General features: G+C 42.2%; 1 protein-coding gene across 1 annotated transcript in view; it reads left to right on the forward strand.

The window, feature by feature from the left end:
* The window catches only part of fam222aa (family with sequence similarity 222 member Aa), a 99136-nt gene that overhangs the window by 24472 nt on the left and 49968 nt on the right, over window positions 1-24696 (forward strand). The window lies entirely within an intron of this gene.

Genomic DNA, 24696 nt, shown 5'->3' on the forward strand with positions numbered 1-24696 from the left:
CTTTATGTCAACCCTACATCTGACCAGATGGTGAGATAAAAAAATTTAAAAAAAAACAGAAAAGGAGCCTTGATCAACTCAAGATATCCCATCTCAAAATAATCAGAGGTACAACAGTGGAACAGTTGGGGAAAACAAACTTCTCAAACATGAAAGCAGTTTCTGTTTGTGCATACCCAAAAATCAAAGACCACCCATGCCTCTTGGTATGTAAGATCATGTGAGGTGACATCGCTAATAAAACCAATTTGTTTTCAATCTGAAAGAACACCCTGTGCATACTCCTCTGTGTTTTCAGAAACAGGCCTTGATTATTGTTCTGCCCTTGCCTTCAAAGTAAGCTTCAATAACACTACCTCGCTTGCAGGTGTCAAAAGTACAAGGCCTCTGAATTCACACTGTCACATTCTTCCTTTCTGTCAAGTGATTCCTCTCTGTTTTTGCACTTTGTTTGCCATCAAAAACATCAAGCAGGGGCCCGCGTTTTGTTTTCAGGCTTCTGTTTGTATATGTGATTTTGTGTGCACAGCAGGTCTGATGCTCTCAAACACATACGAAGCTGATGATGGCTTGTGATGGTTGATTTCTGTCAAAAATAAAGCAAGCTGAGCCTGAGACAGCAGGTGGAGATTTCTGTTAATGGCAGAGCTGCCCAGCCAGACTCCACAGAGACACCTGGAGTGAGTGCTGCTCTCTTAAGGTCAGGGAAGAGATGTGTGTATGTGTGTACTCTGCATGCTGAACACACACAAAGTGAGTTGCCAGAGCATAGTGCCATGTGTGATACAGGATGTGTTACTTACTGGCGTTCAGTGAACAAAAGATAACTGAAAGACCTTCTTGGTGGATTGATCGTCCATTGCTCAGAAACCACAACACTTCATCATGTCCAAGATTTAGATTTCATTGTTCATTAATTGGGCAGGTTTATATTGCTTGACAAACCACGACATATTTTAAATCTGTGTTCAGGAAACTCTAATTAAATTAATGCCACGTCTGTTACAAAGAAAGATAAGTCAGTGTTGTTATCACTCACACCCATCTGCATTGAGTCATTTTTGAAAACAAAAACATGTTTTTATTACACTGGCATTTCAACTCATAGCATGTTCAGCATCTAAAGGTTAGATACTATGCCCAAACTTCTGATATATTAATTATTAATTATTGTGTCTGTTGATTGCTATCACATTACTTAGAACAGTTTAAATATACTCTGTAAGAGTTCAGTGTAGTCTGTTCAACAGGCATTTTTTGTTTTGTTTCTTGACAGGGCTATAAACGTTAATTAAAGGCGCGGCTTACCAAATTGTTTATCGTCTCCATGCAGGGCCCTTCTTGGCCCGTCTGAGCGCTGCTTCCTGCCTCCACCCACACTTGTCTCCATTTCGCTCTCCTTTGCTGTGGCCGGGTGTCCTCTCACCTCTCCTCCCCTGAGGGCCCTTTCCCTTATTCAGTTCCCCCCTTATCTGCCACATCAAAGGATCTCATTACGAGCGGTGACACCACCCCCACCCTGAGCCAACCTGTTCCTACCATCACATTTAAATAGCATCACATTGTATTCATAATAGGTAATGTCATGCACTGCAGTCTCTGATGTCTCACAGATCCCGCTTTCCTTTCCTTTCCTTTCCTTTCCTTTCTACTTCTCTCTCCCCATTTCAACCCCACATGCCCGACAGACGCCCCTCTATAAAATTCTCTTTTATTTATAGCTTGTTTGCTTTTTATAAGGCAGCTGTGTAGACCAAAGTCGCTCGTCTTGTTTGATGTGCACATCTCTCATCTGTGATTACGAAGTGAATCTTAAAAAAAAAAGGACAGGCTGTTAAATGAAACGACTGGAGTGGAGCCTCCTTAGTGGAGATTATTCTGCAAGCATTTTATTTGCCTTCTCTCCATCGACAGCACATAATTTGTGTCTCAGATCCTTTTGAAGATCGCCTGCACGCTTTAGAGGGGCCTGATTTGACAACCCCACCTGGAAACTAAAGTACCCCAGGCCCTACCTGTTAGCTCAAGAGTCCCAGAGCAGAAGCGAAGGCCGTAATTAACAAAAGCAGGGTCCCTTTCATCGACTTAATTTATTTACTTAACAGAGCATTGGCTCAGCTTTGTTCATGTTCTGAGTAACGCTCTCCACACTGGCAGAGCTGTTAAAGATCAGAGCCGAACTTTCCTCTTGCGTCGTAAATAATCTCTGTGGCAGACTTTACTGGGGCCGCTGCGCTCGGCCAGAGATGAATCTGATTCTAATAGCGGATGGGGAGCTTTCGTGAGCTGCATTTATCATGACTAGTGTGAAGACAATAACATCCTACTGGTTCCATGGATCTTAACTTTGTCTCCTCTGTGACAGACATCACTCATTTCGCACCTTCAGGCAGACAATTAAATCAGTATATGGTCTAACCTGGATGCTCTCACTCGCCTGACCCAGAGACAGAATGCAGGAGTGTGTATGTGTGTATGTGTGTGTGTGTGTGCTGTGTGTAAAGCGTACTGGCGGTAGAGTGGGCACATGCAGAGTTTAGGCAGAGAAAGCACAACTGCAAGGACAACTTCTCCATCTCTTGCAGACATTCATCCGACACTTGAGAGTAATAGATGAAGGTTGCAGCATTTTTGGAAGGGGATGCTAGAGTTTTATTTCACAGGATGTTTTGTTTTTCCCGTAGAGGATTTATTTTGGCAGGGCTGTTACTCACAAGCGCTGCTCTTTCCTCCCTCTACTCTCTTCCTCTCTATCTATCTCTGTCCTCTCTTCATCTTCATCCTTTATTTCTCTCAGAGGTGCTGTCTCTTTCTTACAGCCTCCCCCTCCGCTTGATAAACTTTTGAGATTTTGTATAACAAAGCACACAAGAAACAGCAGCCGCATGAAAAAAAAAGGACGATCACGCTGTCAAGGTGCTTTGAAGAGCAGAGCAGTGCAGCAGCAGATTAATGTCCTCATAAAGCAGGGAGCTGATTTTGATGGAGGACTTTATAGATTTTGTAGGTGGACCACCTCCTTTGGGTGATATTTCTTTTCTCTTTTGTTCTGCATACTTGAGGTAAAAGAGAGAAAGATGAGAGGAGATGTAAGAGTGGGAGTGAGCGCAGGGGTTGATGGTGACAGTGACAATAACTGGATCAGCGACACAGTCAGTCATGTATATGAAAATCTCTGCCTTGTGTGAGAACAGCATACTGTTGCAATGATTATTACCTCTCAGGAACATAAGACAGCATGTTTTGCCTTTAGCCTTGTCCTCCCAACACAAACACACACACACTCCCACACACATAAACAGAGTTTTCAGACAGCTGAAAAGTGCCACTGATATTGCACCATCAAGAGGCAATTGTCCAAGAATGATTGGCCCCTTACAAACAATGAATCACTAGTTACTATGGAAATGGAGTCAAAAAGAAAACAGCGGTGGCTGTTGACGTGGGCAGGTAATGAAATGATAATACCCCACAGATGGAGCGTTGTCAAGGAGTCATTGACCTTGATTCTTCCCATGTCCCGGAGCTCAGGGTTGATGAGAACAAACAAGAAACCTGCATCATCAAAGACCTGTCAGATCAACACTTTTGGTCTGAAATACTTCAGAGTTTTCCCTTCCAACGCTATGTGTATCTGTGTTTGATGATGGCAAACAAAAGTGAGGGTCTATCCTCGACTGGTGAGTAAAGACTGCTGGAGTGATAACTCAGATGGTGTTTGCTTTTTATAAAATCAAAAGCAAACAGCAGCCCTTCCTGAACATTAACTGTATGTGATTGCATGTTTGTCTGGAGGGCAAACTGAGAGTCTGTGGAATACAAAAGCCTTATGTTATATATCTTTCCTTTTTTGTTGAGACCCTTTTTTGCTGAAAATCAATTGAAGGTCCCAAACAGCGGTAAAAAAAGAGACGCTTGATGGAAGAGAGTCAAGCCTGAGCTATGCAATTCAGGGTAAGGAGACCTCCCTCTGCGCTTGGCAGACCAATACAGTTTATTGATTTTCTGTCCTCTCCTTCAACATCTGGAATGCACCATACCCAATAGATTATGACAAACGTGCCCGTCAGAGACCAACGATCCTCTAATTGAACTTGATGGAGTGCAGCTGGGGATCAAAGGTTGGGAAAATTCGGTGACAGAGCAGGTTTCTCTACTCCTCCCAAAGACACTCCTTCAAAGTCTATAAAACAGGTCCAGGTCTTGGGGAAAAATGCAAACCCTCTGTCCAACTGTCTCTTGTCTGTTGCGTTCTCCATGGCCGTGGACAGCTAGACTTTCACCGCACCACTGAGCACAATGGAGTCAGTGCTTTACAATAACAACCTCCTGCCAAAAGCACAAAAAAACAAGGCAGGAGAAAAGCTCAGTGCTCTATTTTGATGAAAGTAACAAGCACAGCTTGTTGTAAATAGGCTTTCTGAAGCCTGAGGCAGCTTTTCTCCCCAGGGGACGTGCTTTCTGCATCTCTCCCAGGGTTGCTGTCGCCAAAAGGTTCTGTCTGTGAGGGAAAAGGAGGCACAAACAAGAAGTTGCTTTAGCTTTTCTGGGAATAGGAAATCATCCCTGGGTAGGGCACACTAGCTGGGATTTACCATCCGTTCAGATTAGGAGTAAGATGTTGGGGCTACAACGCGTGGTTGTTTATGGGCCTTTTTGTTGGCTGCATTGTTAGGATTACAGTCCAGGTGCACGCAGACACATTGTTAGCAGAGTGTGTTGAGGTGTTGAGCTGCTGAGGAAAGAGGCAGAGCCCTGTCTGCCTGTGAGCTCTTCCTCCTGATCCCTGATAACTCGGATGTGTGCTTATTCAAATGGGTTTTGCTCCAGGCACCCTCTTGCAAATCAGGTGCCATCCGCACTGGCATTGTCACACAAATTAGAAACGGATGTTTTGGGCAGAGCCGAGGTTGCAGAGTCTGTGGACATAGTTAGCCTTGGTTCCTTTGACGTGTTAGTGTCTCTCTCCACACCTCCACAGGAAGCTTAACAGCGGGGCCGAGACTCTCTCACCTCTCCCTCCTTTAAAGAAGGAAGAGGGACATAAAAGATGATTGTCTTCAACCCACCACCCACATTTGAGAGAGTAGTTTTTTTCTTTTAATAAATCTCCTCAAACCTCTCTCTTCAGTTACCTTTCTCCCCAATGCCTATAAGCCCCTCTGATCCTTTCCAATAATAATGGCATTGCCAGCCAATCTCTCTGAAAATGGGTTCAGCGCATACCTAATCCCATTTAATTACTTAGACACACAGGGCTCAGGACACACTCCTCAGGCGGCGGCCCCCCCTTCTGTAAGCATGCCCTGTTTGCACCCCATCCACCTCTCCTCATGAATTATGGATCCCTGGCTGCGAGGCGAGGGGTGATCATTCCGCCTGCTCTGTCATAAGGCTCAGGGAGAGCCTTAGCTCAGTGTAAATATGGTGCCTGTCTGGGGTTGAGGTGCCCTATTGTGCATGGTATTAAAAGCTCACCACTCTCCCTCTCAGTCCCTCCACCGCTGCAGCGCGCGCAGCAGGGGGGCTGAGGTAATCGCACAGGCCTTCCAGCTCTCTGCTCGACTGCAGCCGGGCTCACGCTGACCGGCATTATGGCTGACAGTCATCATACCTGAGAGGAGGGGAGAAATGAAAAGGAGATGGAAGCTGAAAACTGGAGAAATGGGCTGAATCAGCCTGCTTTTTTTGTTGATTTGTCAGCACAAACGCCGCTTTACACAGTGAGGAAACATCAACACTTGCAGTGTGATCGAATGTCAAAGTCCGCCCGACCCTGAGCTCTGGGTGATGTAATGTTGATATGACTTGAACAGACAGTCCCTGAATGATAAGGGGTTTTTGAATTCCAGGCAGTGGCTGTTTGCTTTTTCAAAAGGGAGATCTGTATGCTATCTGAACACTCTGAGGGGCTGCGCTGATTCCTGTTGCTGCCACGAGCTGAGCAGAGGAGCACACTGGATAAATCATGCTGTCCACTGCTCATGTGCTCAGCTGGCAGGATCAGACCTCTCCTCTCCAGCTGCTATCACATGCTGCAACTGCACACACTTCGAAGCATCATATCCCATTCTCTTGTGTCACTACCTGGCTGGAAACACAATGACATGTTTATAGAGAATACTTGTCTACACTAGCCTTCATCAGGATCATATACAACCACAGAAACAGCTAAATAAAGTAGAAGACAGCCACCTAAGGACTCTATAATTGGCAATGTCACAGCTCCATCCTTGCCCTAGGAAAAGAAAAGAAAGATGATGTCTGTGTCAGCTCTGAGATGGTTCGATGCTGTCTGTCAGGGCCCTGAGCACATTTCCCTGAGCTTGATACAGACAGGGCTTGTCTCGCTGCCCTCAGCAGCAGACAGACGTCTCATCTTTATCTCTCCAGATTTCTACCTAATCTGTTTCTCTCCCCTTGGCCTCTCTTCATGAATCTGTCATAAATCATTTTTGGATTCTGGCCCCGTTTGCACAGACGGTTTCATAAAGGGAGAGGAACGGGCATCAGATATCCAGACTAAATAGCGATCAAATTACACGGGATATGAAATGCTGTAGTTTGGAATCCATTATACTACTCAATAAGAGTCTTCTCACTGTAATATGTCAGCTCTGGCCCTGAAGGGACAAAAGCACAGATGGTACTCTATATGTGCAATATGCATATGACTGAGCAGTCTAATAACTATGGCTGACAGCTGAGTGAACAACATACAAGCTTAGCGCACACAACTTGTTAAAACAGGAGCTTGCCTCTGTATGAGTCTGACCATATGCACATTAAATCTGAAGCTTTTTTTTTTTCTTTTTTTTTTTTTGAAAATGCTCACAAACATAATAAACAAGCAGAGACCTTCAAAATGAAGCTTTCAAACCACCCACACCAGGTGCTCTTATCCTGTGAGGAGGGTTCATCTCACGCTTTGCCTTTTTACCAGCTACATTAAATCTGCAGGTTAATTACGATGTTATTTATTTATTTATTTAAATTCACCGTACAAATGAAAAACAACTAATTACATTCAATACCAAACTAAAGTGATGATGGCACTAAATGGACTGAACCTATCTTCCTCCATCTGTTAAAACCATGACCGTTTTTTAAATTTTTTTATAAAGGGCTCTTCATTTGGACAAGTATCATTGAAAAAATTCAGTAGCCATGGCAACGGTAGACTCATTACATTTAATCCACTAATTGCTAACTAGCTCTACAATTGGCCATAATTGCTTTGGGGACACAGTTAACCCCTCGGTTGGTATGCAGAGCGAGGCTACTTCTGCTGCCGTCGGACAAAGGCCAGAAATGAAAGATGGTGCAGTGGAAACTCCGCCCACAACCACCCCCCCAACACACACACACACACACACACACACACACACACACACACACACACACACACACACACACACACACACACACAAATCTGTGCACACTCTGTCTTCATCATCCAAGCATCCCTAAATCTCCCAGTGCAATATTAATTAATGGGGATGGTTGCCATGGTGATTGATCACCATATTCTCTGTCAGCAGTATTTAGTCAAATGGGCCCTAATGTTTGTTTGTTAATGGAGCAGTAAACAATACTGCTGGAGGTCTTTTATAACCTCCTCAGCAGCTCTGCCAGCACCTGGGCCTTTTAGCTGCACATTGTACACTTAACATCTAATGAAAGAAATCCACACATCGTTGAATTTATCATTTTGACTTATTTTTTATTTTTTGCTCCTGTGGTTGAACTTGAAACTGGTGATGACCTCAGATACATCAAACTGTGCTGACCATATTTGCACAGAGCCATTTCCGGAGACATAAATTCTAATGTTACCAGATGTATTGCTATTTAAAAAACTGGGACTTTTGCTCACCGAAGGTTAAGAAAGGATCAAAATTCACCAAGGATGGATTGCAGCAACTAATTTTGCATCATTTGCCTTCTTTTTCTGCTGTGTCTCACAGACCAAATAGTTGTAAAGATATTCAAGAGCAAAAATTTCACAAAGTTCTGCAGCTCTGTGCAGATTGCTCCAGCTTTGCACCTGATTGTGACTGAGACTAGTAAGCGACTGTGCAGTGCAGATCTGGGCTGTGTGCTCTCATTCTCACTGAGCTAAATTCTATCCATGATGAGATGGATGGTGAGAGCAAGTCCTTACCATCATATTAAGGAGTCAGTTCATGACTGATGTGACACAGTTTTCACTATTTATAACCAGCTCACTTCAAGGAGTGATCTAAAAACAGCTTGTTAAAATAAAAAAAATCCTCTGCTGTTAAGAATGGCCATAGACTGGATAATGATGATGTAGTATCTGTGATATCACCTGTATGTTTCTGATACAGAGTAATGAAGCAGACTTTTATCAGGGACCATATTGGAAAAGATGACTCAGGAGGCAGGCTTTGAACCTCCTGTCAGTCAGCTACCGTGTTATGTTAACCCTGCTGTTTCACTTAAATTTTCATATTGCTCTAGCTAGTTTGTTTGCATGTAGCCAACTACTTTAGTAGTGCTAACATTGAGGTTTCAGGTTATTTTAATATCATGATATCATGAAGCCTGACCCTGAACTGAAACCTCATCCCAGTTTTTTTAACCTTTCTGGATCTGGAAAATTCATCAGCCCATTTGTAGATCTGTTCAAAGGAAAAAGCTGGTACACAAGTCAGGTTTCTTACCCATTTTCTCAGACATAGCCCACACTAAACATAGCATTTCCAGGAAAGGCAACCATGTGAGTATGGTCAGTTACAAGTTGCAAAAATTCCTGACATATCTAAAACCTTCATAAGAACAAACTGCTTTAAATGGATTAGAGAGCAGCCAGGCTCAAAAAAAAAAGGATTCCCTATCGGTGATTTCATGATTAATTATTGTCTTCGCTTGTATCAGTGTCTTCTTCAAAATGAGTCACAAATACATGAAAACATATATGGTGACCCATATGAAAGCAGCTTTTAGGTTCCTGTATGTGTGTGTGGGTGTGTGTTCACATGTCAGTGCTAGATTCTGTTTTAGTGTCTGTGTGTGTATGAGTCAGGGCACTGAACAAACCCAAACCCCTTTGAAGAGTGAAAGGCTCAAAGGATGGAGAGGCAATCCGAGAACTTCACAGGCGCAGAGGGGAAATTGCCTTGAACCTTGAGGTGTATGAAAGTGCAATTTGTGTCCCATCTGTTCTGCTTCCCTTCCATTAGGAGGAAGGGTGCTCTAAGGCCACCGAGGAGAAAATGCCCCAGTGAGGGTCTCTGGGTACACCGAGGCTCTTGTAGATTTAATTTGCCAGACCAGTCATTCCCTCTTTCTTCTTTGTTCTTTTAGATCTTTGAATGTTATTACCCCAGTCTACTTTGTAATTTCTTTCTTTTGGATAAAAGAACAATATGTTTTGGGGTTTTTTAAATTTCATATTCACCTGACAGAGGGGGCTTTGGGATTTGAGGCAAGCAAGCCAACGAGTAATTTGCACTGTAACATTTCCATGCTGTATTGACCACCTTTCAGAAGAGATGGGAACACTGGAGATGAGAGAATGGAAATGAGAGCAAGACAACCCCGCAGCTCTTAAGAGCTGACCCTCTCCACCCTCGCTGAATCCTGTCTCTGTCACACCAGCCCGCAAAGTGGCTGCATCGGCTTCCTTAACTTTTTGCCCTTTCTTCAGAGGGGATTTGCATGACAGAAGCTAGAGGAGAAGTTTGTTTCCTGGGTAACGGATTGCCTCCATCTGCGGTCGGAGCAGAGGTGTTACTAGAGGAGCTGGAAACCATGGCATCAGAGATCAGATTAGACGGATACATGTTTTGTCAGAGCTGAGGTAGCAGAGTGCATTACTGGTGCAAGAAAGAGCCGCTATCATTGATTCACATTTTCAAAAAGCTTTAAAGAGAATTTATAAAGCGTCAGGTGCATTAGGTCAACCCTTGACTTTTTAGCCTGCATCAGAGCACACATTTACATTTGACGTGATACATTTAACAATTTATACTTAAATGTCAAACAGTGTGAAATTTGTAACACTCTGGTTTGTTTCTGGGGAATCCAGAAATACAATTTCTATCACCAGAAAATGTCATAGATCATAATCCCCATGAGGCAAAACTGTTTTACATGTTTGAGTTTTACAGATAAATGACAAAAAGCCATATCTGAATGGGGAAACGTTTGTAGCAGTAATCCATAAATACTGGGCAGTGGAGGGTCAATTCTCTCTTTTGATTTCCTGTTGGGAACTATAGAGAGGTGTAATGGACTTAGAGTGGCCTTAATTGGGCTCTCTTGTGAATTTTTTTCCTTTCCTGAGCAGTTTTAATGTTATCAAGAGGGAATTGCTTTTGTTAATTAAAATTCATAACCAGGACAAAGTTTTATACCCATAGTTTGGGGCTTGATAGTTACAAATGGTTATCTCTACAAAGATGTAAAAATTAGAATTTTAAATTTAGTGGTGATTAAGCTGTCTCACAACAGAGAATTAGGGAAATATTTAAAAAAATCAAAAAGATTTCAAAAGTAAAGTTGTAACATATGAGATTTGAGTAAAATGAAGCTATAATGTTGAGCAACAAACATGAAAATATAATGTAATGCTACTAGATTTAAGTCAAAAAAGGCATAATGTGCAAGTTTAAAGTAAAAATAAAGTCATAATGCTATGACATGTAAAAAAAAGTGTATAATACAAGATCTCTGGAAAAAGTCTTAATGTACGAATTTAAGTTTCAAAAAAGTTGTAATGTATGGGTTAGAAATAAAGTTACAATATTACACAGTTTAAGGTCAACAACGCACAATGTATGAATGTAAGGTTGAAAATATTAATGTCACAGATAAAGGGTCAAAATAAAATTGTAATGTTACATTATGAACGAGATGTTTCAACCTAAATCTTGGTACATTTTGCTTTGACCCTTACTTAAGACTTTCTTTAAATGTCAGAATGTTACGACTTTATTCCATTAATTTCTCCAGCATGGCCCAAATACTCGGTCTCTCTGTCGTCCGTTTGTTTTCTTTGTTTTCTTAAAGGGGACATGTCATGCTGATCTCTGATTTAATACTTACATGTAATATAATAAATTTGAAAACAAGACCTTACACCCCCTGAATTTTCAAAAAATGAGATATTGTATTTTTTCTGATATCCTAGAACGAGATTTGATGCCTCTGAAAATAGGTCATTGACATTTGGCTGCGAGATTTCGACCGTCATGATGACACGAGGATCCTCTCTTTTTATTGGAGTAATCTGATAAAGCAGCTCCTCCTCTGTGATGTCAGTTAGTCACACAACCGCCATCGAGGGACACACCCACCAAGATCAGAGTATAAATGTATAAACTATACATGTTGCAGTACCGGTTTGACTCGCCACACTGAAGCGTCCTAAGATGATCTGTGTTGAGGTGGATTGTCTTCCTGCTGAGCTGCAGAACCGTCCGGGTCTGACTCGGGGTCCAATACAAAAGGACGTATCTTTCACTCTGCTGTTTTATTACTGCTATCAATGCCTTGCGGTGAAGTTTTGGCAAACAGCAAACTCGCTCGGTCTGCTCCATTCAATATGGCGATTTTGTAAATACTGACATGCTGCAACCCCCCCCCCCCCTGGCTCTACCCCCTCTGATAAAAACGACCAATCAGAGCACAAAGGGCTGTGACGTTGCGAGGTTACTGGGATCATTCTCAAAACGGAGCGTTTCAATTAGATCTTCAGAATGGCCTTAACTGAGGATATTGAGAACGCTATTGTGGGGCAATGAAGGAACTAAATGACTTGTACTGAGGGCAGAAATGCTTTACAGGCATCCTAGTCTGGCATAGTGAAAAGGAGAAACAAGCATGATATGTCCCCTTTGAAGGGACTGTAAGGAATTTCTAAGCCGGATGTATGCCTGATCATAATCCACAACTTAAAACGAGATCATCAGCGCCATTGTAAGCTATTTCTATATGCTGCTTCTTAGCTTTCCGATCGGGTCGGGTAAGACTGGAATTTAATTACGCATGTCAGAATCATTATGACAGCACCACACAGGCTGACAAAGTTTAGTGGTAAGAAGAGAGATCTGTGCAAGTGGTGCTACGTACAGCCGGCTACTAAACTACGGTACAAACTGACAAAGTTTGCATGTTGTCAGGTTCCCAGTGTCAGCGCTGTGTAACTGTTGATAGATACCTTACCACGTTGCTTGTTAAGGCCCCGTTTACACGGAGACTCCCGCAAAGATTCTTTGCAGTTCTAAAAGCCACCCGCGTTTACATGAGGACGGCGTAAAAAAGGTCTGCGTTAATACCACTCCAGGAGGACAAGTCACTTCTTCTGTTCTTTCTTTTTCTGCCGTTTTGTTGTGTGAGACGGTCGGCAATCCAACCATGACGCACATTACCGCCACCTACTGGACTGGAATGGGTCAACTGGAAATGTGTCTGCGCGCGGAGCCTTCACTTGAAACTGCGAGTGTGCATGCGGTGACGTCAGCGTTTCACCCTGAAACGCTCTGCTCTGTGTTTACACGAGGCTGGATGGAAGAGCAGATTCAAATCTTTCCACTCTGGGGAGCGTTTTCAAAAGATTGCGTTGTCACTGAAAACGCAACATGGTCTCATCTTCATCAAACGGAAGGCCAAAACACAACGAAATGTTTGCGGAATTGACCGTTTTCTGCGTCATGTAAACGGGGCCTAAGAGTCACATCTTCACAACAGTGTGCGTGCAACTCTGGGTTAAAGGTGTTGTTTCAATCCCTTTCAAACAGGTCCTCCTCATAGTGCCTGTAATGTTCAATTAAAAGCTATTCAAGAAAAGTCTTCCTAAAAAAAATTCTTCTGTAGTCTGCGCAAGTGATGTCCATGGGAGAAGCCCATTTTAATCAAGGCTAACATCATGAAAAGTGAACAATAATATATTTGATAAGTTTAGAAAAAAAATGATAATTTTGGAGGATTTAATGAAGATACAAAGTCTTTGAATTACAGGTGGAGAACTGCTGCTGTGATCGAAATAAAGCAACCAGATCTAGAGCAGAAGGAGGACAGTTTAAAGCACATGCTGTATAAAACATGGACATAGTCTCGCAAACCTCACCCGTCTGTTTCTGAAACTGTAAATGAAGCACATTGGCTACAGTGGCCATATTGGTAGTGGCAAGGGCTTCACGTTTAGCTATGGGGCGCCTATTGGTCACATGACCCTCAGCTGTGCCTCTGATTGGGGGAGCTCGCGATCTTAATATTCTCTGAACGGCTGCGTTAGAAAAAAATTCACCCCCAGTAAAGTGGGTGCCGATAGTAAAATCAGCAACCGGAGCCAGCCTCAAGCGGACACTCAAGAAACAGCAGATTTTAGCACTTTCGCATTGTCTCATATTCTTAGACTGGGGCTTGCCGCTTGGTTTGGAGCTTTTTTAAACAACAAGATGATTACTTAAAAAATGTAGAGGCCAAATCTGATTGTTTTAGTATTTGGAGGAGTTAATGCCCATATTTTGCGTATCACCAGAACAGGAAGAGAAAGAAAGGGAGAGACAGACTGGGTGAGTGACTGACTCAAAAATGGATGAATGAATGAGTATGAAACAGTTGTCTTGCTTGATCTTAAGCCGAGCTTCATTTAAAAAGAGCAAAGTCCTGGGTGCAGACACCTCAGCTCCTTCCCTGCTGATAGAGCGAGTCCTAATGGCACCTTTCAGTGAAACGCTCGTCTCGACAAATTGATTTCCATGTGTGAAACAGAGAGTCATCCCCGGAGACAACAGCTCCAAAAACCCTCTTCACACGTATATGCTGCTAATTTAGAGGAAAGGACAGAAAATGAATGTGAAATAGAAATGGGAAATATTAACGGTGGTGGGGCGAGAGAGGGGAGCGTGCAGTTGGCGATTAGAGCACAGTTTATAGAGAGGAGAGTGCAGCGGTCCCTGTTGCCAACTGTGAAACAAATGGCATCTAAATTGAATAATTCAGTCTGGGGGAGAAAGACGTGGGATTTGCACACAAAGACTGACTGACAGATAGAGTGAGAGGAGAGGCAGCCAACCTTTAACAGAGCTGCAGAGAAAAGACAGTAAATGGCAAGTTAGATTAATAGATTGGCAAGGTCTCACAGAAGATGGGATAATAATTCACCAGGCACAAGAAAGGCAGCTTTTTCTGGGGTCAGAGTTGAGTGAGGAGGAATTATGGAGATGGAAATATGAATATTGAATAATACAGCCGAGATCCTTCCTTGAAACAAAAAAAAAGGATTAAGAGTGGTAGGGAGAGTCAAAGGTTAGAAGCAGTTTTGGAGAGTGATAGAAATGAGTCAGGTGGGTGGGGAAGAGAAATCTGTGAAGCAACTGAAGCATAGTGGAGACCGAGCAGCTTAAGGAACAAAAGTTAGCAGCAGTAGACAGAGGTCGCTATATGTGATAATAATCTACATCCAGCATCAATTGTCTGAAGTCTGACTTCCCCTCTGGCTGTGTACCTTTTAGCCAGAAGCTGACATGCAGGCATGAAATAAAAAAAAGAACATGTAAATGAACACCTGGGCTCCCAAATGCTCCTTCAGATCCAGTTTCTTACAAGGTAATTTAAGATGAACAAAAACAAATCACTCAAAAGTCATTTATGTCATGGTGAATTGGGAAATGGACTATTTAATTTTTACAAAGCAACCTCTAACTGGGGCTAATTGCATGCAGCTTATTTCTGCTGGTGTCTCTTCCCATGTGAGGTGACTGCATGTCTCTATCCTGTTCTGGCTCTCAGCGCCTCGGTTTAAGATTTTTCTCTAATCTCTTTCTTTCTTTTCTACTTTGAGCTTAGATGTCCTGCTGGGATTGTTAACCAGCTTCCAACAAAGACTTTTAACCTGCTCTCTCAATCATGGTTCTGCTGAAAGCTTTTATTACTTTCCTCGTCTTCTTTTGTGTGCTTATTTTTTGACTGACAGGTTTTGTATTTGTCTCTGTGAAGCAGCCTCTTAACACAATTTCACTAATATTTTTTTCTACTCACAAGCCATAATTCACATTTTGACACCTATTTCTTACCACAGGACTACCTGTATGTAAAGGGGTTCCTTGTAGTTATTCCATCAAGCTTTGTCAGAGTACCTTTTAGTTCCTGCTAGCTTAAAGTACATGTAAAGCAAATTCAGACGCATTAAATAGGTCATAAATGTATTTCTTTAACACATGAAAAAAGTATTTCAACCATATAGGGTTTAATTGTGGAGCTTGGCTCACAAACTGTGTTTCAAAATTGTCTGTGTTCTTAATGGGCAGGTCAGAAATCAGCCGCGTTACGTAACAGGGCCATCATTAGCACAACCCTGCCCCTGCTGCTGGTGTGGTATAAATACTTTAAGCGTTGTCAGCTTCAGTGGTTTTCACGCTTGCTCTCGGATCTCAGATAGCATTTGTTACTAATAGACTGTGAGGAACAAGACTGAGCACTATCAGAGTCTGATTCAGAGTCAAATTCTGGCTCTGATGGCTCAAACAGGTAGGGCTGGGTTCAACCGATGAGGCTACTGGCGCTAGCTTCCATTGCTACTGTAGGAGGCTCCCCTCCCGCGTGTGGGCGCGGTTCTAGCACCTCGAACAGACACGCCCCCAGCGTTTGACAGCTGGTTTTGCCATGATTTTGAGACTTTAATTTAAATACTTAAAATTATTTTTAATCTTTCAAATTTGGCTCAGTGGTCAGTGACACATGTGTCTGCTGTGTAACAACCTCATAACACAAATGTATTGCTGCTTTACACTGACTTTAGAGGAGAATAGTAGCATGTTTAAAAACCATTGTTTTGATGTTTCTACCTGCAATCATACATGGATACCTTAACTTCTTCATTTTTTCTATAAAGATCTGAAGGACTTGAACAGCTCTTTGCTTGCTGTTCATTTTTCAAAGGGTGCGGTCACACTGGCTATTCTAACCATTCCCTACTCAAGCATAACCCCCCCAGTGGTGTTCCCCCACTGAGGATTACGGCCAGCAGTTACAGACTTAGGCCCCGTTTACATGCCGCCGAAAACGGTCAATTCCGCAAACATTTCGTTGCGTTTTGGCCTTCCGTTTAGATGAGACCACGTTGCGTTTTCAGTGAAAACGCAAACTTTTGAAAACGCTCCCCAGAGTGGAAAGATTTGAATCCGCTCCTCCATCCAGCCTCGTGTAAACACAGAGCAGAGCGTTTCAGTGTAAAACGCTGACGTCACCGCTTGCGCACTCGCAGTTTCAGGTGAAGGCTCTGCGTACGGCCACATTTCCAGTTGAGCCATTCCGGTCCAGTAGGTGGTGGTAATGCGCGTCATGGTTGGATTGCCGACCGTCTCACACAACAAAACGGCAGAAAAAGAAAGAACAGAAGAAGTGACTTGTCCTCCTTGAGCCGTATGGACCCGGATCGTTTTCACGCCGTCCTCATGTAAACGCGGGTGGCTTTTGGCAACGCAAAGGAAGAATATTTGCAGGAGTCTCCATGTAAAGGGGGACCGTAAGGCGCGCGCATGGCCCACCTACGTCTGTGTGAAGCGTCTGTTGACACAATGTGTGATTTCATCAGTCAGCACAGTGAGACACAGGGAACACTGCTTCAACTTTAGAGACTTTTTAGCTTATGTTAAGTTGCTTCGGTCAAAGGGCAAGATCCAGTTTAGAAAAATGAAGCGAATGGCTTAAAGTTGCTGTTCATTGAGAATCTGCAGCCGGCTGCAGAAAGACTTGAAACCATGTACAGAGCCAGCCCCAAAAATACTTCTCAGGAGACCAAGATTTTGCAGTTGAGGCTTTCAGGGGTCTATTGTTTCAATTAATGGGTTTTCGACCCCCATAGACCGGCGATTTTTTGCACAGTAAAGGTGACAGATACTTAGAGTTTGGCTTTTCCTAAACTGAATGCTCCAAGGCCATAATTTGTTTGTGGACTGAGAATTTGTAATCTACTATTTGCATTTGAAATCTGTTTTTAATGGTCACCTTATTAAGAATTTTGCAAAAAAAAGCTCTGTTTATGATTTATCTGTAATTAAACCATGTTTTAATTACTGCATTTTGAAAGAACTTTTATTTTTTGCTGACACAGTGTCCAATGTTTTCTTTCATGGCTCAAGAGCTGTCATTTCATTTTATGGTCATAACAATACATGCACAAATAGGCATTGATCCAAATTTTTACCCATTTTTGCTAAAAATGGGTAAAAATTTGAGAGACTAAACTGAACTCAAAATAATAACCCAAATGTTTTGTGGTTGTAACCCAGAGTGGATTATTCGTTTATCATTGGTAGTGTTCCTTTTGTTAAACCAGGGGAGGCCCCGGTGACCTTGGAAGGGAGGCTCACTCTCTCTAACTTAAAAAAAAAAAAAAACATATCTAATGTTTTCTGATAAATAAAGTGAGACAGGTATTAAGGCTATAGACTGCTGTATTTTTTCTCACTTTAACAATGATGGGTTTTAACATTTGTTGAAATGATTTGTTGTGTTTTTGTTTTGTAAGTCAGGAACTATAAGGACAAACGTATTCCCCTTTAAAGGCAAATGCAAACATAAAAGCTAAATATAACACGCTAAGCATCCTTAGCATCATTACAGTTGTCATTATCATTAATATAATGATCATCAACATTTTCATTATCATCATGGTTATGCCTCCTGTAGTTAAAACTTTCCAAGTTATATTATGCATTCCTTTTTCGAACATTTCAGCTTTACAATTTGGTTTTATCAAGGACGATAAGTGTGGAGTTAAGTAATTGGACTAAGAATCCGATGAGACAGTTTCAGCGTGGTGATTACTTCCAGGAGGCAGCCGTGCTCAAGTGTTGTGGAGAGGTTGTCTCTAATGTGATTAGCTGTCTGTTTCAAATTAAACACAAGCCAATAATGAAACTAGGGACAAAGTATCCCATTGTCCTTAGCATCCTAACAGATATCCTCACTCCTTTAGTTCTTTGTTCTGCCTTTCATTTCCAGCCCTCATCCTTTAAGAAATAGACAGTTAAAAAATGGGGGCTGTGTGTGTCTGTGTGTCTGTGTGTCTGTGTGTGTGTGTCTGTTAGGGAGTGCAGGGTGGGTGAAAGGAGAGAGCACTCAAATCCCAGTGGCTCTGGGGAGCTGTCAGAACTGATAGTGCTCTATCACTCGCAAACGGAGGTGCAAAATTGGGCAGAGCTGAGCACTGCGCAAAGCAGAGGATGATGGTCCCTCTGTCCACTGGAGCCTGACTGACTGAGACAGAGAGACAAGGAAAGTGTTCAACCAGCTGCCTCACAACTTGAAATGAACAAGCCCAAGCTTCTCAAAATGCAACACAGGGAATTCAGCATACAGTAGCTGGCATGAGTGATGACAAAATATGAAAAATCAGTATTTTTTATCCATGATGCAAAGACAATACTGTTGCTCAATGGGCATTACCTGTGCCGCAACTTTAAAGAAAAGTTTTGCAATAAAAGCTGCCTTTTGTTTGAAGTTTGACTTGAGGATTGAAATCCCTCTTTACCTGTTGAACCACCTTTAGCTGGAGTCAGGAGCAACTGAGCTAGCTTATTTTTAACACTGTTAATGAGGACGGTAGCAAGGTTGACTCTTACAAAGGTTGAAATATCACTCTACGAGCCCTCACAGAGTAACACTTAGTGTCTTGTTTTGGCTGTTGCCTCAAAGATATGACTTGGTTGAAAGTTCACATTGATAACTCCATTATTATTTTTAATATAATTCTTTTTGCTTGGCAAGAATAAACTTTTAAAAGTGCTGTAGGTTAAGACATCAGACAATTTATCTATAATCAGTGAGCAAACCACATAAGGATAAGGATATTTTGGTTGAATGCTCGGGTCAATGGGTGGTGAGTGACTCATGCCTGAGTTGGTATTGTTCAGTTCAATTTTGTCAACATAATCTTTGTTGTTCAACAAGTTTATTTAGACATCCTTCAGTTTGAATAAAATGAACAGGGTACCTGAAAACCTGAAGATGCAGAACGATACTAGGACACAGTGAAGGAGTTTAATCAACTCGTACTGAGATTACAGTCACGTTTAAATCAGATTAAGGTATCGAATTAGTGAAGAGATCATCACAATCCGTCTTTTCATTACCGTGGGGGAACTTAAGCTTGATGTATAGGAGGAAATATGTGCTAGTCCTGTATACTGGTCCTGTTTTTCAAACATACAGTGATTAAATGTGAATACTTTCTTTTGTGTTTCTTTTTGTAATAATAATTCTGTTTAAAGTTGCTTTTAAATGAAATAAAGGGTATCTAGTGGCCTCTCACCTGTCACAGACACCAGTGCTAAGCTGACGCTGCATTGTGTGAAGGGGGTAGCGACTCAACATGTGAAGCTCTCAAACATCAGGGATATATCTGTGTTCTTGGCAGATCTGCCTTAACCAGCTGACATAAACACACTGTGTGTGTGTGTGTGTGTGTGTGTGTGTGTGTGTGTGTGTGTGTGTGTGTGTGTGTGTATGTGTGTGTGTGTGTGTGTGTGTGTGTGTGTGTGTGTGTGTGTGTGTTGTTGATCACATGAAAGCTTCCTGGAGCTATAAAGCTTCATTTGAGCTGTTAATGTTTGAATCTCTAGGTTTTAAAGTGGTTAAACTAGACGATGATGTACAAACACAGTTGTGGAATAAAATTGAACTCCTGGTTAACTGCAATCAAACCACAAAGTGATGAACTCTGGTGGTCAGTTGTTGTGAGGATGAAAAGTCACTGTCCTCTCAAACCAGCCATAGAGTCTTACCCAAACTTCATTGCAAATCCACAAATAAAAAAATAGTATTCCATTATTGACCCGTGTTAAAAATCAGAAAGATGGAGGCTAGCTAGTCAACCAAACCACTTGATGAAGGGAATTTTTAGGATGCGTTCATGGTAGGTGGGAAAAACCACCATTAGGCAAAGGTTCATTAAAAAAACTTTTGATGGTTACAAATCTCAAGACTTTTGTTGAAGGTAATTTAAATTGCAGTCTGTTCAAGTTCTTGTGTTAAGGGCACAGACACTGGCTATTCATACCATGCCCAGTCATGCTTCAACCCTCAAGTCCATTTCAAAGAGTACCGTGCTCAGGCAAGGTACACTTCCTTGGCTTTGGCACACTTCAGTGCACAACACCTCATGCACAAGTGAAGTGAAGAGGACATGACTTAAATTCATGACATAAAATCAGAGTGACCACTCATCTCAACAATAATTTTGACAATAACGGGGGTATCAGAGGGCTGTCACCCGAACAGCTTTGCATAAGCCAAAAAGTAACTCAAGCCGTAGCTATGTTCTCTGTGTCTCCCACTGTGCTGACTCTGATGAGATTGGCCTTTTTGTAAATAGACACTTTATGATGACGCAGGCTGGCCATATGTGTTGTATTATGATGTACTGTATTAGTCTGGTTCATAATGGAGTAGTGTGACTGTGGGCTGTATGGTCAGTGGGGGAATGGCACTGTGGGGGACCAGTCATGTTTGAGTGTGGCACGGTACGGATGGTGTGACTGCGCCCCGATGATGTTTTAAAAATCTCTTTTATAAATATATACCTGGTTGTAATCCCCAGTTTAAAATGAGATTATCAGTGCAGTGTATCAGAGAAGTAGGTTATTTTTAAATGCTATTTCTCAGCTTCCTGGTTGGGTCAGACAGGATTGATTTATGGCACTAGTCCCTATGACTAAACCACGCCAGCCAAAAAAGTTCAGCAGTGAGAAGAAAAATCTGTCTTTCCTCTGCTGAAAACGATTCCTTGGATTTATTGGGTTGCAAGTGCTCATGGGAAATGGAGTCTTTATCCCTGAAAAACACCAGCTTTTCCAGATAGTCTTTTCAGCCTCTTTAAAATAAAAAAGCATGAAGGGAGCTTATTTGTCCCCTGACATTTTGATGAGAGTATTAAAAAATCAAAATCCCCTCTTTGAATATCAGTTACAGGAAAAATGAATAAATATGTAAAATAAAAAAAGCAGAAGTTTGCATGTTGTCACTGAAATTGTGGGGGTAAGTTTGCATTTTTAAGATGCTCCCAGGAGCTGAAAATTGTATAAAAGTACAAAAATTAGGACGAAAAGTGTTTTACAGGGTAGCGACAGCTGGGTTTAAGGACCACTGCTTCAAAGCTTCCCAGCCACTGGACCATAACTTCCTGCACAGATGAAGCAACTACAAATAGTTGTGAGTGTGAGTGTCATCTTGTGTTTCTTCAGGTTTTATGACCAGGGAAAGACCTCAAGAGCTGCCTTGAGGTTTACCAGACCTGATTGTGACAGGGGTCAAACTGTGCATGACCGTCCCTCACTATGATGAATGGAGAAACACAAGACATGGCAACAAAAAGTAATCACATCTTTCACCCCCATATAATCTGTGCTGCTTGCCTGAAGGAGGTTTGAAATGAATGATGTAGAAATTAATGTTTACTGTCTTGTTCCAAGTTCAGCCTCTCTTTTTCACATTCTGATGCTATTGCTGTAAGTGTATTTGGCTGTTTTTATATGACACATGGGCATGTGAGCGACACAAACAGTCATCACCCCAAAACAAACTCATCCCAAATATACAGAGCACAACACAACCTCAGCTCAGTATGTCTGTGAACAGTTTCCTGTGTGTATGTTGAGGCTGTGGGTGGTGTCTCCTGAAAACATCTCTGACTGGTCACACAGGAAAGCAGATGCTTTTGAGGGCTGAACCCAAACACTGCTTAAGAAAACAGCCTCCTAAGACGTAAACATGTGACAATCCTTGTGTCAAGTCGAGTCAGCTTCACTTAAACCTGCACCTTGGATAAAAAAAAAACACAAGGATTCAAGGCTTGTCACAGGGGATCACTCTATTTAGGAACACTTTGTCCTTTTCAAATCCTGGTGGGTGAAAAAGACCTAAAAACAAACCCACAAAATTAGACTAAACTTTGGAAAAAGAGCAGTCTGGGAAAATACCTGAAAATACCAACCACACTCCTCTGAAAGTTGCTCCAAAAGCAGGGGGGCCTCATAGCAAACACAGAGCTCTACTTCAGTTTCAGTGTGGACGTGAGAACAGCCACAGAAGAGACAGAGGGATGTTGTAAAAATACCAAAGTCCAGGAGTAACACTTCTCCGTCTGGTTCTCTGGCCTCTGATCTCTGTCCTGGCTTCCCCTCGTCTCATCAACATTTGGCTGTCAGTGAAGAGTCTCCAGGGAGACATTGATTTGCCAATTGCTGAGACTTAAAATATTGCAAAAGATGCTTGTCTTGTCAAGCACTTGAATATGTGCTTACTCGTACAGTATTATCGTGGCCAGCAGCCTTTGACTGAAGTTGGCCCCTGTTGTGCTGATAAGTGTTGAAACAGGGGTCAGCTTGGTGATGTTAATTTAAGATGGTGAAACTGTCAACAGGACAGAAGTCTTGATTTTAACTGGTGGTTTGATGGCTTTTGCTTTTGGCTTTTTAACTCTGCTGTCCTGGTGATCTTGTCCGTCAAAAACATTTAGTGCAAAACTCTGGAAACTAAACCCTGCATATAGGGTTTGTGCCATCCTCCAAACATTATCCTCCCTTATCAAAGCTTCTGCTGATTATGTACTTTGTGCCCTCACGATTTTTCCTCTTATGGATGCCCCCTGATCTCTTCCTCCACCTCTGTGTCCTCTAACCACTTGACACCTTTTCAGATCCGTCCCCATCCGTTGGCAGACAGCGTGCATTTCACCCTGCAGGGCACAATGCAGCGATCCCCCGCGAATCAATGGCAGATAAATCAATGCTATCTCTTTTTTCCATGCCTCTGCTGCCATCGATTTTTTTCCCCTGTTACTTTGCTGTTTGTGGAGTCTCGAACTTTGCTCAATTAAACTGAGTTCACTTTCAGGAACAAATTGTAACAGCGTAAGGCTTTCAGCTCAGAGACAGACACTAATGTTGGCTGTGGATGGGGCGAACAAGAGCTTTATTTATGAGATGCTCTATTGGAAGAGAAGCTGCAGAGGCTTTTATTGAACCTAGATTTATTGTGAACTCTCATTCAGATGAAGCATGCTGTAGGCTTGTCTTGATCTTTGATTTTGAACCAGAGCTAATACCTTAACCAGAGACAAAGCAAATATTCTTTGATCATATTTACTAAGAAAGAAGGAAGCCCAATTAGCATGTGAATAACCCTTGCATTGGTGTTTTAGTGAAATGCTCCTAGGTTTCTTGGCAGGGAAATTTTAAATGTGATTTCATATCTAATTCCAAGGCTTTAGATCCTGTCACTGGGAATGATTTCTGGGAAATGAAACCAACTCAGACGTATTATTTTGAAAACTACATTTAATATAGCCCAGAGAAAATTATCTGCTGTGATATTTCGCTTGTCTCCCCCATAAATAATTCATTGTTTTTATGTGCCCTCATGCCGCCTTGGGGATTGGAACAGCTGAGTGTTTTCACAACGTATTTGTGTCCAATCTTGTGCGTATTGGGCGCGCTCTAATCAAACCACAGTAAACATGCCTTGAATGTTTGTTGAGTCATCTGCTTATCAGCTAATCAAATGGCTTATTTGCCTGCCTGCCTGCCTCACTGGAGCACAACACGGCTCTGGTTGAATATTTTTCAATTAATTTGTTCATCTGTTTGATTGACTGTGCAGCCACACAGCAGCGTAGGTGATATGATTGAACACCACAGGCTTTAATGTATGCTCTATAGGTCCTCTGCAGCAATGAGGGGGAGATGTGATTGCACTGAATACATTTAAGGATAGACCGAGTCAGAGGCTCTATTATTCTGGAAATTTTACCTTCCCGGCCACACTTTTTACTGTTTTATTTTTGTGTCATTTCGGTGTAAGACCACACTTAAGACCCCATTTGTACACACAGTCTGTACCTATTTTTTGTGAAATCAACTAGCATGAAAGTGCAAGTCATGGAGAGAATTTCAAAGGCACAAGCCAGGACGGCGACATGGAGCTGCCAGGGATTGGTGAGCAATCAGATAGGGCAGAATTGATGACCTGGCTCAGGATGGATTTCTTGGAGCGGGCTGCCAGACCGAGGTAATACTTTCAGGCTCTTATCAGCACTGGCATAAGCTGAGTGCTGCATCACCCACTTCCCAGCGTCAGCTTATTATGAGAGTCCATGATGTGTGATTGCTTGTTCTGCCTTTGTGTGTCCCAGGGTCTGCTCTGTGCTCTGGACATAGTGTGCAAGACGGAGAAGAGGAGGACTGCTGAGAGCTTCTGTCACAGTAAAACCCTCCACTTCTACAGTGTAGTAATGACGTTTTGCAAAAAAAGATAGGTGTTTCGCAAGGTTTCCTGTGACTCATATAAGCTGAAGATGTCAGTGAAGGAATTCAACTAAGTTAAATCGACTGTCACATATGCCATATGTTTTGAGACTTTCTAACTGAAATAGAGGCTATCAACACTTTGAGGCAGAAGACTTAAAGTTTTCGCAGGACATGTGCGAGCCAGTGCATTCTGGGACATTACTACAGAATAGATTGCTTTATTAATCTCTGCTCATAGGGACAATACACTCTGTGTCATGTTGCACCTGGGTGATCACAAGGCAGCCATCTTTTGATATTATCAACCAATTATTGCTCTTCTTATTATCTGCGCAGGATATTTCTCCTATAGGAGTTTCAAACCAATTAAGTTAAATGGCGTTTTACAGTCTCCAATTCATAAACAGTAGATTCA

This window comes from Halichoeres trimaculatus, unplaced genomic scaffold, assembly GCF_033239565.1.
Source record: "Halichoeres trimaculatus isolate MK-OKI-2021-1 unplaced genomic scaffold, fHalTri1.1 fHalTri1_scaffold_5, whole genome shotgun sequence".
NCBI classification, from domain to species: Eukaryota; Metazoa; Chordata; class Actinopteri; order Labriformes; family Labridae; genus Halichoeres; species Halichoeres trimaculatus.